We start from the raw sequence: 18,120 nt of genomic DNA, 5'->3' as shown, positions 1-18,120 counted from the left end.
CCAAACTCATTCTATGAAGCTATTATAACCTAGGTAACAAAACCAGAGAAAAACACATCAAGGAAAGAAAATTTCAGAGCAATATCCCTGATGAACATAGATACAAAAATTCTTAATAAAAATACTGGCAAATCACATACAAAAACATTTTTGAAGGATAGTGCACCATGATCAAGTGGGGCTCATTCTGTGGGTGTAAGGTTAGTTCAACATATGGAAATCAAAAAAAGGTAATTCACCACATCAAAAGACTTAAAGAAAATAATTGCATGATTATTTCAATAGATGAAGAAAAGGCATTTGACAGAATATAGCATCTATTCACAGTCAAAACACTAGAAAAACTAGGGATAGTAGGAACATACCTCAACATTGTAAAGGCTATCTATGCTAAACCCAAGGTCAACATCATTCTAAATGGAGGAAAAATTGAAAGCATTCCCTCTAAAAACTGGAACTAGACAGCGATGCCCTCTTTCACCACTTCTATTCAACGTAGTCCTGGAAACTCTAGCCAGAGAAATTTAGACAGAAGAAAGAAATTAAATGGATACAAATAGGAAAAGAAGAACTCAAACTATCCCTATTTGCTGACAACATGATTCTATATTTAGAAGACCATAAAAAAACTCCACCAGAAAATTTCTAGAACTCATAAATGAATTCAACAGAGTAGTAGGTTATAAAATTAACACCCATAAATCAATTGCATTTCTATACATCAGTGATGAATCCTCTGAAATAGAAATTAGAAAAACCATTCCATTCACAATAGCCTCAAATAAGAATTCAGAATCAATCTAACAAAAAAGGTGAAAAATCTCTACAATGAAAACTACATAAAACTAAATAAAGAAATTGAAGAAGATCTTAGAAGATGGAAAGATCTCCCATGTTCGTGGATAGGCAGAATTAATATTGTCAAAGTTACCATACTACCAGAAGTGTTATACAGGTTTAATGCAATTCCTATTAAGGTTCTAATGGCATTATTCATAGAAATAGAAAAAGCAGTCATGAAATTCATTTGAAAAAATAAGAGGCCCAGAATAGCCAAAGCAATCCCCAGTGAGAAAAGAGAAGCAGGAGGCATCACAGTACCAGAACTTAAATTATACTACAGAGCTATAGTAAAAATGGCATGGTACTAGCACCAAAACAGACATGAAGACCAATGGTACAGAATAGAAGAAAGAGACTAACCCACGTAAATATGGTTATCTCATACTAGACAAAGGAGCCAAGAACATGGGAAAAATATTAAACGAATGGTGCTGGGAAAACTGGAAATCCATATGCAGCAAAGTGAAATTAGACCCCCTATCTCTCACCCTGCACAAAACTCAACTCAGAGTGGATCATGGACCTAGGAGTTAGACCAGAGACCCTGCACCTACTAGAAAAAAAGGTAGAGCCAAATTTCCATCATATCAGCTTAGGACCTGACTTCCTCAACAAAACTCCTAAAGCACAAGAAGTTAAATCAAGAATCAATAAATGGGATGGTATCAAACTAAAAAGCTTCTTCTTAATAAAGGAAACATCAAGAACGTGAAGAGAGAGCCTACAGAATGGGAGAAAATCTTTGTCACCTGCACCTCAGATGGAGCATTAATCTCCAGGATATAGAAAGAACTAAAAAAAAAAAAAAAAAAAAAAAAACCAATGACCCAATCAATAAAAGGGTAAAGGAACTGAATAGACCCTTTACAGAAGGAGAAATACAAACAGTCAACAAATATATGAAAAAATTTCAATGTCTCTAGTACTTAGAGAAATGCAAATTAAAACTACGTTTCATCTCACTCTAGTCAGAATGGCAATTATCAAGAGTACAAGTAACAATAAATATTGGCAAGGATGTAGGGGAAAAGGTACACTCATACATTGCTGGTGGGAATGCAAATTAGTGCAGCCACTATGGAAAGCAGTATGGAGATTCCTCAGAAATCTTGGAATAGAACCACCATTTGATCTGGTTATCCCACTTCTTGGTTTATACCCAAAGGACTTAAAATCAGCAAACTATAGTGATGTGGCCACATCAATGTTTATAGCAGCTCAATTCACAATAGCTAAGCTACGGAAACATCCTAGGTGCCCTTCAACAAAGGAATGGATAAAGAAAATGTGGGAGGGCTGGGGAGATGGCTCAGTTGATAGAGTGCCTGCCTCGCAAGCACAAGGCCCTGGGTTCAATCCCCAGCACCGCAAAAAAAAAAAAAAAAAAATGTGGTACATATACACAATGGAATATTACTCAGTCATAAATCAGAATGAAATCATGGCATTTGCAGGTAAATGGATGGAACTAGATACTATCGGCTAAGTGAAATAAGCCAATCCCAAAAAACCAAAGGTTGAAAGGTCTCTCTGATATGTGGATGCTGACTCACAATAGGAAGGGAGGAGGCAGGAGTGGAGGTTCACCAGGTTGGGTAGGGGGAATGGGGGAATCAGATGGGGTGGAAATAGGAAAGACAGTAGAATGATCAGATTTTTCCTATGTTTGTATATGAATATATGACTAGTGTAACTCCATATCATATACGACCACAAAAACAGGAAGTTATATTCTATATATATGTCAAAATACACTTCACTGTCATGTACGACTATAAAGAACAAATGTAAATTTTTTTAAAAAAAGAAGAATGCAAGCCCAGTAACCCGCTTCCTTCTGGAAAACCTGGAGTTGAGCTACCTCTGTGAACCCCCACCCACCATTATACCACCTGGGCTTCCCACTGGAGCACTGGGCCTCAGATCTTTGACTCTGCCCTGGGATGACACATCCATTGAAGGCCCTCAGCTAGGACTCCAGACAGAGTAGGGACATTCTTGTTTGCAAGCCCAAGTTGTGTGACTGTTTTGTGACCACTGTACAGTCAGCAGAATTCAGTTTAGACCTTGTTTTTATTGTTATTTTTCTGCAACAAAACTGTAGAGAGAAAAATAGCTCTACCGGTGTCTGATTTCCAGACACAACCAGTGTTTGCTACAAAAAACCTGTTACTGTTAAAGACCCAAATCAGCCTCGTGGTAGAGACAAGTAGCTCTGCACCAAACCTTCTGTCTTCTCCCTGGCAAGCAGTTCCCAATGTGTGTTGCTGCAGACAGTGTTCCAGAGATGGGATGTGCAGGGAAGTGAGGCTGACCATTCCCAGCACGGCCCTTAGAAATTTCCAGAAGAGTCCTCACCAGAAATTTCTGTCCCCACTGCCCACTGGATGCAGATCAGCATGTGAGCTTGGAATCTTCTGGAAAGATGATAGAGGCTGAGCTTGGAACCCCTTGAAGGAGAGCTCCTGCAGTTAGGAACACTGGACTTGGGTTTACATGAGCAAGGTCAAAAGGAATTAAAACATATTGGACAAGTCCAGGGAGGTGATGTGCCATCTAGTAACCCTTGGGTTTATGTGCTGGGGCCTCTAGCAGTTCCTTTGCTACACCTGTTAACATCTGCCTGCTTTCACCCCACAAATTGACCAAAAGAGTTTGGTAAAATATAACTGTGATGGGCTGACAGATCTGGCTCCATGAGAATGTGACAGTCCAGACTCTGAGGGAAAAGACTAAACAGACTCCATTTTGCTCTGAGACTCCATGATATGTAGGAACTAAGTTTCTCCCATGGGAACACCCCGCCTCTGTGCCCATCATCAGTTACTTGGTGTGATGTGCTTAACAATATAAAATGACAATTCCTGTTTAATGAAAAATTGCTCTCTTTTGATCTCCATTGCTCCTAACCAGTGTACCATGTAGCAGTAATTGTGCGGTTGTTAGTAACCATTCTTCAGTTCGTACCTAGGTGACCCAGTCCCACTCCCCGCTCTGTCGATGATCTCATGATGTTAATGTGTAATTTCAAATCATAGCAACAGACACTTAGGATTAATGTAATTTTTGGTATAAGAATCCCTACAACCCTGTGGTCGGGTCTGTTCTCCCAATAGTCATTTTTGGGGGCATTGTGTGAGACAGTCAACTGGCCAGCTTAATAAAGACTCTCAAATTTGGACTTCTCAGTGGTGATCGGTCTGTTCTTAAGTTGTACCCCATAACATAACCAGAGTTTCTTTTGTGGGGCAAGGTCCATATACCCCAGCAACAAATGCAGAAGAATCTAAGCCTAGGGGTGAGAAACGCTCTGACAGCTCTCTTCAAAGGAGGAAAAGGAGGTCGATATAACCAAAGACCGAATGTTTTCCCTTATAAGTGGATGATGATATATAATGGGGGAGTGAGAGAAGAATGGAGGAACTTTAGATTACGTAGAGGGAAATGAGAGGGAGCGGGTAGGAAAGATGGTGAACTGAGACAAACATCAAGACCCTATGTACATGTATGATTACACAAACGGTGTGACTCTACATCATGCACAACCATGGAAACGAAATGATGTCCCCCATTTGTGTACAGTGAACCAAAATGCAGCCTGTAAAAAATAGAAATAAATAAAAAAATAAATAAATAACAACATGTCTCCCATCCGGTCAGGAATCTGTGTTTCTGTTCATGTTCGGTTACAGGAGCAACTTCACTTTACCTCCGCAGCTCACAAATTCACTCTGCTAACTGCCTGTTCTGCATGCACTCCCACTTTCTGGCTGACTTCTCAACCTCTACCTGCCTTTGCGGACAAGTGTGGTCCCGAACTTCAGTTCTGGCCGGTGTGAGGTAGGCAGAACAATGAACCTCAGTTTCACATGTAATTATAATGCACTAATTAAGATAATAATAATAGGAGAGAGATCAGTAGCATAGAGCGAGTGGTGGGGAGAGAGAAAGGAGAGGAGAATGAGATGGATCAGGTTATGCTATGTGTGTGCACAGTGCGGCACAATGAATCCAGCTATCACGTGTCATTCTAATGCACCAAATAAACTTACATTAAGAGAAAGATGTGGGTGTTAGACCCTGGAAGAAGAGGCTCTTGTGTGAATTTGAAAGCAAAGCCATGTTAAGGGGTAGCCTTCCGGCCCCTCCCCTTCCTGCTCATCCTTCCTGGAACATGGCGGAGAGGATGTTCCAGAGAATACAGGCTTCTGGACACCTTACTGAGCCACTGTGACAGTCTGGTCTGCCTGCTGCCCAAAAGTCCCCTGCCTTCCTCTTATCTGTTGAGCAAATATTAGAGATGTTGTGGAGCCAGGATGTGACACAGCATCTCTTTTTTCCCACTAAAGGAAGCCAAGTATTCCAGATGATGCAACTACTATTATTTGCAGACAAATGGATTATTGATGCCATATTAATCTTTCTGCACACTTTCAAATATAAGGACTGGCTTTAAAAAAAAAAAAAGCTGTGAACTTAGTGCTCTATAATTCATGCACATGTCTTAGAATTTAAATTAATAATTTTAAAATGACCATTAGAGATTGTAAGTGAAGAGAGGGAAAGAGAAATAGATTGATAAAGGGTTTCTCCTGAATAGTCAATCTAAATTTGTAATTGGACATCTAAAACCCCATCTGGAAAAAAAAATGCTTCTTAAAAACTTCTTTTGAAAAGTCTGCTTAAGAAATAAATGTGTTCTGACAAGGAAAAAAAATGCGAGTGTTTGTTAAAAAAGAGCAACTTCAAGATAAATTTTAAAAAATCAAGAAAGAGGTGTCATCGTGATTAAACTATGCTTTAATTAATAATTGTATTTTAAAATATGATCTTTCCATGAGAAAGAAACTCATTTTCTGTGAAAACTGGCAACATTCTAAAATTATGCTAAAATCTAATAATAAGAGCTTAAAATATATAAGAATATGAGAAATTCTTCTAGGGTTAAATATTCTTCTTTAAAAAGGAAGAAAAAGTGTTACTTTCAATCATGCCTATGAAACAGTGGATTCCAAGCCATGAAAAGAAAAAAAAACTACTCCTTGACTTTTCTTCTAAGAAAATAAATCTTGTATATCAGCATTATTTTCTCTAAACGATTGGTAATTCCAAATTTGGGGACTTTTTATTGAATGCTTCTAGTTTGAAAGAAATAAAAATTGTATTGTATAATAAAACTAGGAAATTAAACAATTCATAGTCTAGTAATTTCCTTACAAATTGGAATGAGATAAAATATCTGTTGGTAAATTAAGTTTTTGTTGCAACTCAATTCTTTAAAAAGAACCGTGCTTTTTTATCTCTTCACTCTTTGTGCAGTTACTACAGAATGCAAGGATAGAAATATATCATGACATATTTTAATTCTGCCAAGATTAGGTTTTACAGCAAAGTAAAGGCAAAGTAACTGAAAGTTTTTATGACTGTATATTTTAAAATTTCCTATACTTATTTTCATATAAAAATAACAATAAAAAAGTCTAGTTATCCTTAATTATACTGATATTGGAAAATGCAGAAATGTAATTCAATGTGGTATCAAAACTAACATTACAAATATCTCAAAATTCAAATACTGGGTTAAAAATACGCAAATTGCTTCTGATGAAACCAAACATGGGAAAATTATATAGATGCATTTCCATGTTTGGATAATTTTCAAGAAAAATATTTTAGTAATATATTGTTACTATTAATTGTACAGCATCTTATTATTAATTTACAGACATTCTGTCATAGTGAGAGATGCACCATCCACCATGTTCAGACATGTTCCTCTGTGAAGTTAAATGTGGCTGTCTAGTGAGGCCTGACCAAGGGGCTGTGGATCAAAGTGTCCCTCCAGAGATGTTGTGGAGCCAGGATGTGACACAGCATCTCTTTTTTCCCTGCTAAAGGAAGCCAAGTATTCCAGATGATGCAACTTCAAGATGGTGGACCTTCTGTCAGCCTGGATCCCTGGGTAACCACGTGGAACAGAACTCCCACTGACCCTTGGTAGATTTGAACAATGAGTGGGAAACTTCAGTTGTGTTAAACTACATAGCACTATTCTGGCTAATTAACTGAGATAAGGAATATCTTTGTTCATCTAAATAGAGTTCAACACAAAACTATCTAGGATAGAAATATAACAATAATAAACACACATGTATATGCGAAAACTTGGTTCACATTTCAGGCCATAGAGATAAAGAGTTACAGAATCATTGTAGGCAATATCTCAATATTCTGTATTTGCATATGTTCTGCACTAATTGTATGACATGTCTGTATCAGATACTGAAAATCTTACAGTTTTGTGTTTCTTCAAGTTCCTCTGAGACAAAATAAGAAAGAAAGGAAGCGGATCTCACTTCAAATTACTAGTACCAGATGAAGCCAATATGGAGCATGACCTGGGAGTGGAGACGGTAAACACGCTTCCCTCACTGGGGCTTCGCTGGCTCTGAGGCGTGCCTTGCGAGTGCCCACGGATCTACCCTGCTCTAAGTCCATGCTGGAATTCAGCAACCTCCTGGAGACCCATCTTGCTCCTACACCTGGCCCACAGCTTCCTCTCCATACTCCTCCCTCGCAGCCCCTGTGAGGGCTTTCGGGTTTGGTCCCATGTCCCAACTCTTTCACTCTCACTGTCTCCGGTGGAGAGTTCGTCCTTGTCTGTGGCGTCACCGACTTCCCAACCTCCTCCATCATGGTAGACCCTGCACAGCACTGTGGCTGCATCTGGTGGCCCTGGGACACCTCCACTGCCCCCTTCCTCTGTCCTCTCAGCCCCAGACTCGCCCCACCCCTGTTCGGTTCAACATCCATGCGGTGGTCTTTCTAAACGTGAATCTCACCTGTTTTTCAGTCCCCGCCCGACCCCCCATGCAGTCCCTTGGCAGGGTCCTCCGAGGTCCTTTGTGATCTTGTCCCCGTTTATCTATTCAGCCTCCTTCCTCTCCATGCCTCTCCCTGGCGTCTGAGTTCCAGCCATCCTGAACCCCTTGTGGGTCCCTGGAACTCTGGGTCACTCTCCTCCAGAGCCTGTTCCTGCAGAGTCCTGCTTCGGAAATGCCCTGCTCCTGTTCAGCAGGATAAACGCCAGTCAGGGTTCAGCCTCAGCGCGGGACTACATCCCCGAAGACGCCTTCGCTGTCCTCCAAGCTGCCCCGGCGGCTCCCCGATGCCCCACTTCCCCGCGTTTCCCTCCAGCAGGGGATGAGGGCAGCATGCTGCACCTACCGACCACCGACCTCCGCGGGTCTCCATCTCCCTGGTGCACGGTGAGCTCTTCACGGGAAGGAACGAAGGTGGGTCCTCCAGGAAGCCGAGGCTGCTGGCGGTCAGTGCTGGCATCATGACCCTCCACCCTGGGAAGCCACCAGGACGCCCTCTCCCCGACAGTGTGTTCTCCTGGTCACGTGGCTTGTCAAAAAGAGAATATTTAAACACGACCGGACAATAACACCAACTCTTTCCATGTGACATCCCTTTTTTTTTTTTACATGTCATGCTTTATTTAAAAATATAAAATGATAGTTACAGATAAATGACAATTCAGTAGTTAGTTGGAAATTTTTATTTTAAAATTTACATATTCACAAGCTTATAGATCCTCTACAACCTTTATATATTTGTGTCATTTCACTTTGTGTGGGTGGCACCGGAGAGGTTGGGGGATAGATCTAATTTAGGTTTTTGGGGCTGCTTTACAAAGGAGCTTAGCGATCTTCTGTAGAAGACTAACCATCCACTAGCCAGACGCCCAGCACCGTGTACAGAGGGCAGGCCAGGGCTGCGGATACAGCTGGCGGAAGGTCGCTTGCCTGTCACGTGCGAAGCCCTGGACCCCATTCCCGGCTGTGCGCGTGTGGCATGCACACACACACATGTCAAATGCAGGGCCAGAGACGGCTATGATACAAATACATCCCGCAGCACCCGGAGGGAGAGGAGAACAAAGATTAAATGCACAGCTCAGAAGTTAGTCCACATAATGTTCTTACAATCACAGGACAAACAGAGTCACAGTACTCAGTCACACCTTGGTAAAAAAAGCCTCTCCTCTCAGGAACATTTTTAATAATGTTGTGTATACGATTATAAATTTGTCACACAGTTTAAAATTCTTTTTTGTGGCGATGCCACAAAACACATTGTATCATCCTCCTTGTGTTATAAGACACAAACCTGGAGCAACACTACTTATAGTATTCTATCATACAATAGCAATACTAATAGAGAATGGGTCTGTGCAGACGGTGCCTTTTGGACATCCCCACGAGTCAGGGCATATGTTAGCATGTCTGATACAGTTTGCCTCCCCCAAATGTGAAAATTTCAGATTAAACTACATACAGAATTCCCACCGATGCAGGAAGGTGACATGAAGACACTGTCCCAGCAACAACCCTGCACAGTGAACATATGTAGTTTTAAAAGTGCAGTCACCTACAAAGCAAGGCCATTTAAAAATGTGTTTCTAATCTTCTTATTTTTTTCTTTTTTGTACTGTGGATTAAATCCAGAGGCACTTTTCCACCAGTTCTTTGTATTTTTTTTTTTTTTAATTTTGAGACAGGTCCTCTTTAAGTTACTGAGGCTGGCCTCAGACTTGCAATCCTCCTGCCTCAGCCTCCCAAGTCACTGGGATTACAGGCATGCACCACCATGCCCAGCTGAAATCTTTTGTGTATGCTTTAATTTCAGATCAATTCTATGTACTCTTCTCAGAATTAATGATCACTCTGAGACTACTATGACAGAAAAGCAGCAACCTCGTGGAAGCCAGAAATATCGACTGAGAGGCGAGCAAAAGCATCAAGATGCCAAATGCTCCTTTATCACAAAGACTAAAACGTTGCGGATCTGGATGAAGGTAAGGAGAGAATCCTGAAATCCAAAAAATATTCAGTCACAGAGGGGTTAAAAAATGGTGAGAACCTGAATACTACCACACCAGAAGCTAAAGAGCAGAAGGGACCCGAGAGGGTGCATGTTCTGGAGATAGAGATTTTATTCCGAATTCATAACAATCCACGTTCACGTTACCGAAACAGCAGGCGAGGATGAAGGAAACTCTTCTCAACTACCAATCACATAGAGTCATTTTGGTAAACTCTGCAAAAGAGCTCGTCGCCCTTGCATCCTCCTTAGGAAAAAAAAAAAAAAATTCCAAGTTCACGGTCAGATGAAGAGACGAAGGGGATGTAAGCAAAATTGACAGTAATATAGGACTGAGGAGGAGTGTCTGCTAACTCAAGTACAAAAGTATTTTTTCTGATTTCGTCAGTTTTTTAAAATAGGGGGTTCGGCGCAATTTCTTTCTTATTCTATTCAGCATCCACTTCTTACCTACAGGTGCACTTATGACATTGTATTATTTTCAGTAAAGGGCTCCCCAAGGCTGGCTCCACTCAGATTTTGCCTGGGAACTCCGCTCTCCACGTCTCGCCCAGGCCTGTCATGTAGGTCTTGCTCAGTAAAACAGGGTTTTCTTGTGCCATCTCATTATTCTCGGCCTCTGTGCCTCGCCACGTCACTGAACCCAGGTGTCACCTTATTCCTCTGTGAACTGGGAGTCCTTTTGTCCCAAGGGCTCAGCACCAGGACCGAGGGACACTTCTACCTCGTGAGCTTCGGGGTCTGCCATCAAGCCTGAAAGGCAGCCTGCTCCCCACAGTGAGCACATCCTGGGGGCTCTGACTTCACGGGATCTTTTTCTAGATTATTGTGTTTCTCTATTTGTTTTTAGGACTTTGCTTTCCTTTAAAGAGGTTTCAGGTTTGCAGCAATAGTGAATGGAAGCTGCAGATTTTCCACAAACCCCGTCCCCGACCCCCGTGGCCTTTCTTATCATCGGCATCCCTCTGTGCAGAGACACGTTTGTCACAGCTGAACCCACGTTGACACATCGTAATTATTCAGAGTCCATGGTTTACATTGAAGTTCATTTTTTATTAACATCTATTAATTGATCCCATTAATATTAATGGGGTTCCATGGGATGTTTCTACACAAGCACACAAGCATACATGATCCTGCCTCCCTGACCACTCCCCCCAAGCCCTGATCAAACCTTCAGTAATCACTATTCTACTTCCAGGTCAATTATTTTTTAGCTTCTACATATGAGAGATTACATGCAGCATTTGTCTTTCTGTGTCTGGATTATTGCATTTAATATAAATGACTTCCAGTTCCATCCATTTTGCTGCAAATGACAGGACTTCCTTTTTATTCATGGCTGAATAGTACTTCATTGTGTGTATAGACCACACTTTCTTTATCCACTGTGGAGGGAGATGACAGAGGATGGGAGAGCAGTGACTGAGATTGGGGATCTCTGATGACCTCATGGCTGTGGCATGCCTAGTGCCTGGGAATGTTTCTGTGCAAGGGCACGGGATGCTTAGCTGCTTTGGCAGTGCCCTGCATGAGGAGGCTCTGTGCAAGAGTCCTATCAGCTCGACCTTGATCTCAGGTGCACAGCTCCCAGGAAGGAAGGAATTCTTTTTTTTTTATTGTAAACAAATGGGATACATGTTGTTTCTCTGTTTGTACATGGCATAAAGGCATACATTTGTGTAATCATAAAATTTACATAGGGTAATGTTGTTTGATTCATTCTGTTATTTTTTCCCTTCCCCCCATCCCTCCCACCCCTCTTTTCCCTCTATACAGTCCTTCCTTCCTCCATTTTTGCCCCTCTCCCTAACCCTAACTCTAACCCTAACACTAACCCCTCCCACCCCCCATTATGTGTCATCATCCACTTATAAGCGATATCATTCATCCTTTGGTTTTTTGAAGATTGGCTTATCTCAATTAGCATGATATTCTCCAATTTCATCCATTTGCCTGCAAATGCCATAATTTTATCATTCTTTATGGCTGAGTAATATTCCATCGTGTATATATATATATATATATATATATATATATATATATATATATCACAGTTTCTTTATCCATTCATCAATTGAAGGACATCTAGGTTGGTTCCACAATCTGGCTATTGTGAACTGAGCAGCTATGAACATTGATGTGGCTGTATCTCTGTAGTATGCTGATTTTAAGTCCTTTGGGTATAGGCCAAGGAGTGGGATAGCTGGGTCAAATGGTGGTTCCATTCCAAGTTTTCTAAGGAGTCTCCACACTGCTTTCCAGAGTGGCTGCACTAATTTGCAGCCCCACCAGCAATGTATGAGTGTACCTTTCTCCCCACATCCTCGCCAACACCTGTTGTTGCTTGTATTCTTGATAATCGCCATTCTAATTGGGGTGAGATGGAATCTTAGGGTGGTTATGATTTGCATTTCTCTTATTACTAGAGATGTTGAACATTTTTCCATATGTTTGTTGATTGCTTGTAGATCTTCTTCTGTGAAGTGTCTATTCATTTCCTTAGCCCATTTGTTGATTGGATTATTTGCATTCTTGGTGTAGAGTTTTTTGAGTTCTTTATAGATTCTGGAGATTAGTGCTCTATCTGAAGTATGATTGGCAAAGATTTTCTCCCACTCTGTAGGCTCTTTCTTCGCATTGCTGATAGTTTCCTTTGCTGAGAGAAAGCTTTTTAGTTTGAATCTATCCCAGTTATTGATTCTTGCTTTTATTTCTTGTGCTATGGGAGTCCTGTTGAGGAACTCTGGTCCTAAGCCAACAGGTTGAAGCTCTGGACCTACTTTTTCTTATATAAGATGCAAGGTCTCTGGTCTGATTCCGAGGTCCTTAATCCATTTTGAGTTTAGTTTTGTGCATGGTGAGAGATATGGGTTTAGTTTCATTCTGTTGCATATGGATTTCCAATTCTTCCAGCACCAATTGTTGAAGAGGCTATCTTTTCTCCATTGCATATTTTGTCTAGTATGAGAATATTGTATTTATTTGGGTTTGTGTCCGTGTCCTCTATTCTGTACCATTGATCCACCTTTCTATTTTGGTACCAATACCATGCTGTTTTTGTTACTATTGCTTTGTAATAGAGTTGAAGATCTGGTATTGCAATACCCCCTGCTTCGCTCTTTCTGCCAAGGATTGCTTTAGCTATTCTGGGTTTTTTATTCTTCCAGATGAATTTCATAATTGCTTGCTCTATTTCTGTAAGGTACATCATTAGGATTTTAATTGGAATTGCATTGAATCTGTATAGCACTTTTGGTAGTATGGCCATTTTGACAATATTAATTCTTCCTATCCAAGAACATGAGAGATCTTTCCATCTTCTAAGGTTTTCTTTAATTTCTTTCTTTAGTGTTCTGTAGTTCTCATTGTAGAGGTCTTTCACCTCTTTTGTGAGATTGATTCCCAAGTGTTTTATTTTTTTCGATGCTATTGTGAATGGGGTAGTTTTCCTAATTTCTCTTTCTGAAGATACATCACTTATGTGATGTATAAAAATGCATTAGATTTATGTGCATTGATCTTATATCCTGCTACTTTACTGAATTCACTTATGAGTTCTAAAAGTTTTCTGGTGGAATTTCCTGGTTCCTCTAAGTATATAATCATATCATCAGCAAATAGGGATAGTTTGAGTTTTTCTTTTCCTATTCATATCCCTTTAATTTCTTTGGTCTGTCTAATTGCTCTGGCTAGAGTTTCAAGGACGATATTGAATAGAAGTGGTGAAAAAGGGCATCCCTGCCTTGTTCCAGTTTTTAGGGGGAATGCTTTCAGTTTTTCACCATTTAGAATGATATTAGCCATGGGCTTAGCATAGATGGCCTTTACAATGTTAAGGAGTGTTCCCACTATCCCTATTTTTTCTAGTGTTTTGAACATGAAGGGGTGCTGTATTTTATCAAATGCTTTTTCTGCATCTATTGAAATAATCATGTGATTCTTGACTTTAAGTATATTGATATGGTGAATTACATTTATTGATTTCCTGATGTTGAACCAACCTTGCATCCCTGGGATGAAACCCACTTGATCATGGTGCACTATCTTTTTAATATGTTTTTGTATGCAATTTGCTAAAATTTTGTTGAGAATTTTTGCGTCAATGTTCATTAAGGATATTGGTCTGAAATTTTCTTTCCTCGATGTGTCTCTGTCTGGTTTAGGTATCAGGGTAATATTGGCTTCATAGAATGAGTTTGGGAGGGTTCCCTCCTCTTCTATTTCATGGAATACTTTGAGAAGTATTGGAATGAGCTCTTCTTTAAAGGTTTTGTAGAACTCGGCTGAGAACCCATCTGGTCCTGGACTTTTCTTTGTTGGTAGGCTTTGATGACTTCTTCTATTTCATTACTTGAAATTGGTCTATTTAAATTGTGTATGTCCTCCTCGTTCAGCTTAGGCAATTCATATGTCTCTAGAAACCTGTTGATGTCTTCAATATTTTCTATTTTGTTGGAGTATAGATTTTCAAAATAGCTTCTAATTATGTTTTGTATTTCAATGGTGTCTGTTGTGATATTTCCTTGTTCATTCCGAATTTTAGTGATTTGGGTTTTCTCTCATCTTCTCTTTGTTAGTGAGGCTAAAGGTTTATCGATTTTGTTTATTTTTTCGAAGAACCAACTATTTATTTTGTCATTTTTTTGTATTGTTTCTTTTGTTTCAATTTCATTGATTTCAGCTCTGAGTTTAACTATTTCCTGTCTTCTACTACTTTTGGTGTTGGTCTGTTCTTCTTTTTTTAGGGCTTTGAGCTGTAGTGTTAGGTTGTTTATTTTTTGAGTTTTACTTCTTTTATTAAATGTGCTCCATGAAATAAATTTTCCTCTAAGTACTGCTTTCATAGTGTCCCAGAGATTTTGATATGATGTTTCTTTGTTCTCATTTACCTCTAAGAATTTTTTAATTTCCTTCCTAATATCTTCTGTTATCCATTCATCATATAATAGCATATTGTTCAATCTCCAGGTGTTGGAGTAGTTTCTGTTTTTTGCTCTTTCATTTATTTCTAACTTTAATCCATTATGATCTGATAGAATACAAGGTAGTGTCTCTATCTTCTTGTATTTGCTAACATTAGCTTTGTGGCATAATATATGGTCTATTTTAGAGAAGGATCCATGTGCTGCTGAGAAGAAAGTGTATTCACTCTTGGTTGGATGGTATATTCTATAAATGTCTGTTAAGTCTAAATGATTGATTGTGTTATTGAGATCTATGGTTTCTTTTTTCAATTTTTGTTTGGAAGATCTGTCCAGTGGTGAGAGAGGTGTGTTAAAATCACCTCCTATTATTGTATTATGGTCTATTTGGTTTCTAAAATTGAGATGGATTTGTTTGACATACATGGATGAACCACTGTTTGGGGCATAGATGTTTATGATTGTTATATCTTGCTGATTTATGCTTCCCTAAAGCAGTATGAAATGTCCTTCTTTATCCCTTCTGACTAACTTTGGCTTGAAGTCCACATTATCTGAAATGAGGATGGATACTCCAAGTTTTTTGCTGAGTCCATGTGCATGGTATGTTTTTCCCCATCCTTTCACCTTTAGTCTATGGGTATCTCTTTCTATGAGGTGAGTCTCTTGCAGGCAACATATTGTTGGATCTTTCTTTTTAATCCAATCTGCCAGTCTATGTCTTTTGATTGATGAATTCAGGCTATTAACTTTCAGAGTTATTATTGAGATATGATTTGTATTCCCGGTCATTTGGTTCATTTTTTAAATTTTATTTATTTATTTATTTTTTTGACACAACTTGGTTCCTCCTTTATTTGACAGTTCCTTTAGGATAATTCCTCCCTTTGCTGATTTGCTTCTTTGTTTTTTATCTCTTCCTCATGGAATATTTTGCTGAGAATATTCTGTAATGCTGGCTTTCTTTTTGTAAATTCTTTTAGCTTTTGTTTATCATGGAATGATTTTATTTCATCGTCAAATTTGAAGGTAAGTTTTGCTGGGTATAAGATTCTTGGTTGGCATCCACTTTCTTTCAGAGCTTGAAAAATGTTGTTCCAAGCCCTTCTAACTTTTAGTGTCTGGATTGAAAAATCTGCTGATATCCGTATTGGTTTCCCCCTGAATGTAATTTGGTTCTTTTCTCTCACAGCCTTTAAAATTCTGTCTTTATTTTGTATGTTAGGTATTTTCATTATAATGTGCCTTGGTGTGGGTCTGTTGTAATTTTGTGTATTTGGAGTCCTATAAGCCTCTTGAACTTGATTTTCCATTTCATTCTTCAGATTTGGGAAATTTTCTAATATTATATCATTGAATAGATTGTTCATTCCTTTGGTTTGTTTCTCTAAGCCTTCCTTAATCCCAATAATTCTCAAATTTCACCTTTTCATGATATCCCATAGTTCTTGTAGATTCTGTTCATGATTTCTTACCATCTTCTCTGTTTGTTCAACTTTGTTTTCAAGGTTAAATATTTTGTCTTCAATATCTGAGGTTCTGTCTTCCAGGTGTTCTATCCTATTGGTTATGCTTTCTATGGAGTTCTTAATTTGGTTTATTGTTTCCTTCATTTCAAGGATTTCTGTTTGGTTTTTTTTCAATATTTCTAACTCTTTATTGAAATGATCTTTTGCTTCCTGTATTTGCTCTTTTAACTGTCAATTGGTGCTATCATTCAATGCCTGCATTTGCTCTTTCATCTCATCATCCAGTGCCTGCATTTGCTCTTTCATCTCATCGTTTGCTTCCCTGATCATTTTAATTATGTACATTCTGAACTCCCTTTCTGTCATTTCTTCTGCCATGCTGTCGTTGGATTTTATTGATGTAACATCTAGATTTGTTTGGGGCATTTTCTTCCCTTGTTTTCTCATATTGTTCAGGAATCAGATATTGCAGATTTCCTCTATTGACTTATAATGTCCCTGAAGAATGCTAGTATATCCCCTCTTATCCTTCAGTAGCCTGAAGTCTTGTAGGAAGTTGATAATGCTGTGCTCCACAAGGAAGCTGCCTCTCTAGGGTTGGTGACCCTCAGGTGAGGTATATTCCCTGATAGTGGGCAGAGGTGCCTCCACTTGTTGACCAATGGTCATCCAGAGGTGAACTAGGCTGCAGGCTGAGGGAAAGCCTGTTTGTGCCTGTGTCTCTGGTTTTACCATCCTTGTGGGAAAACCTCACCCGGCAGGGAAGACTCACCCGGTGGGGAGGTCTCGCTGGTCAGTTCCCCTCCTAGAGGTTCCCCTCAATCTACAACTACCGCCTGGGCTGGGCTGCCTTCCTCTGCAACGTTCCCAGGAGCCTGGACCTACCTCCTGGACCTGAGAGCCTCACCCTTCGCAGACGAGTCTCCTTAGGCTGCTTCTCCTCAGAGAATCTGCCCACAGTCCTGGAACCTTCGCTCGGCCCTAAGCGTGTCTCTGTGCGGCTCTTCCACCAAGAAGCCGCCTAGGTCCTGGGACCCTGCTCTGCACCTAATCGCCTGGCTATGCGGCCCCTCCTCTGAGCTGCCACCTGGAGCCCCATACAATAGCTCCGAGTCCCAGAGACCTGCCACACGCCTCTTCCTCCAGACAGCTGCCCGGTGTTCTGACTCACTTTGCGTTTCCTCCTCCCACCAACTGCCCGTAGCCCTAGGCAGTCACTCCAAGTCCAAGTGACCCACCCTATTCCTCCTCCTCCTCGGGGAGCCCCCCAGGTGTTCAGGCGTGGTCCCTCAGAGACCAAGCGACCCACCGCACTCCTCCTCCAGGCAGGCCACCGGTGTTCAGGAGCGGTCGCTTTGAGTCCAAACAACTCACCACTCGCCTCCTCCTCTGGCAACCGCCTGTAGCTCTGATGCAGTCACTCCTAGACCAAGCAACCCGCCACGTTCCTCCTCTTCCTCCGGGCAGCCCCCCGGTGTTCAGAAGCGGTCGCTCTGAGTCCAAACAGCTCACCACGCAGCTCCTCCTCAGGGAGGCACCCAGAGCCCCAGTGGTTGCTCTGAGTCCAAGCACTGTGCTGAGCAGCCACCTCTATGATGTTCCAGGAAGGAATTCTTATGCTAGACAACCACAGTATTTCACCAGCTCTGCTTCTCAGGTTCCTGCCCACCTTATAGCAACTTTAAATGCTGGACTTTCTTGAGAGCTACACAAAGTTCCTAACATTAGACTTTGCAACTCTGGATTGCAACTGTGGAAAAGCTACATAGATGTCCTGGTTTCTGTAACTTCCTGAATACAAAGAATAATGGTTGCATAGTCTTTAACCTGAAAAGGAGATATATATAAATAAAGACTGCTGGCATAACTCTAGACCTGCATCTCCATCAGAGAGCATGCTCCACCTGACCCCAGCTTAATCTTCAAAATCTGTGTCTGTGAATCTTTATTTTCCAATTCCCTTCCCCTCACCAGACCCTAGAGTTTGGTTGAGC

This window comes from Sciurus carolinensis, chromosome 9 (genome assembly GCF_902686445.1).
Source record: "Sciurus carolinensis chromosome 9, mSciCar1.2, whole genome shotgun sequence".
Taxonomy (NCBI): domain Eukaryota; kingdom Metazoa; phylum Chordata; class Mammalia; order Rodentia; family Sciuridae; genus Sciurus; species Sciurus carolinensis.
Note: the sequence above shows the minus strand (reverse complement) of the source record.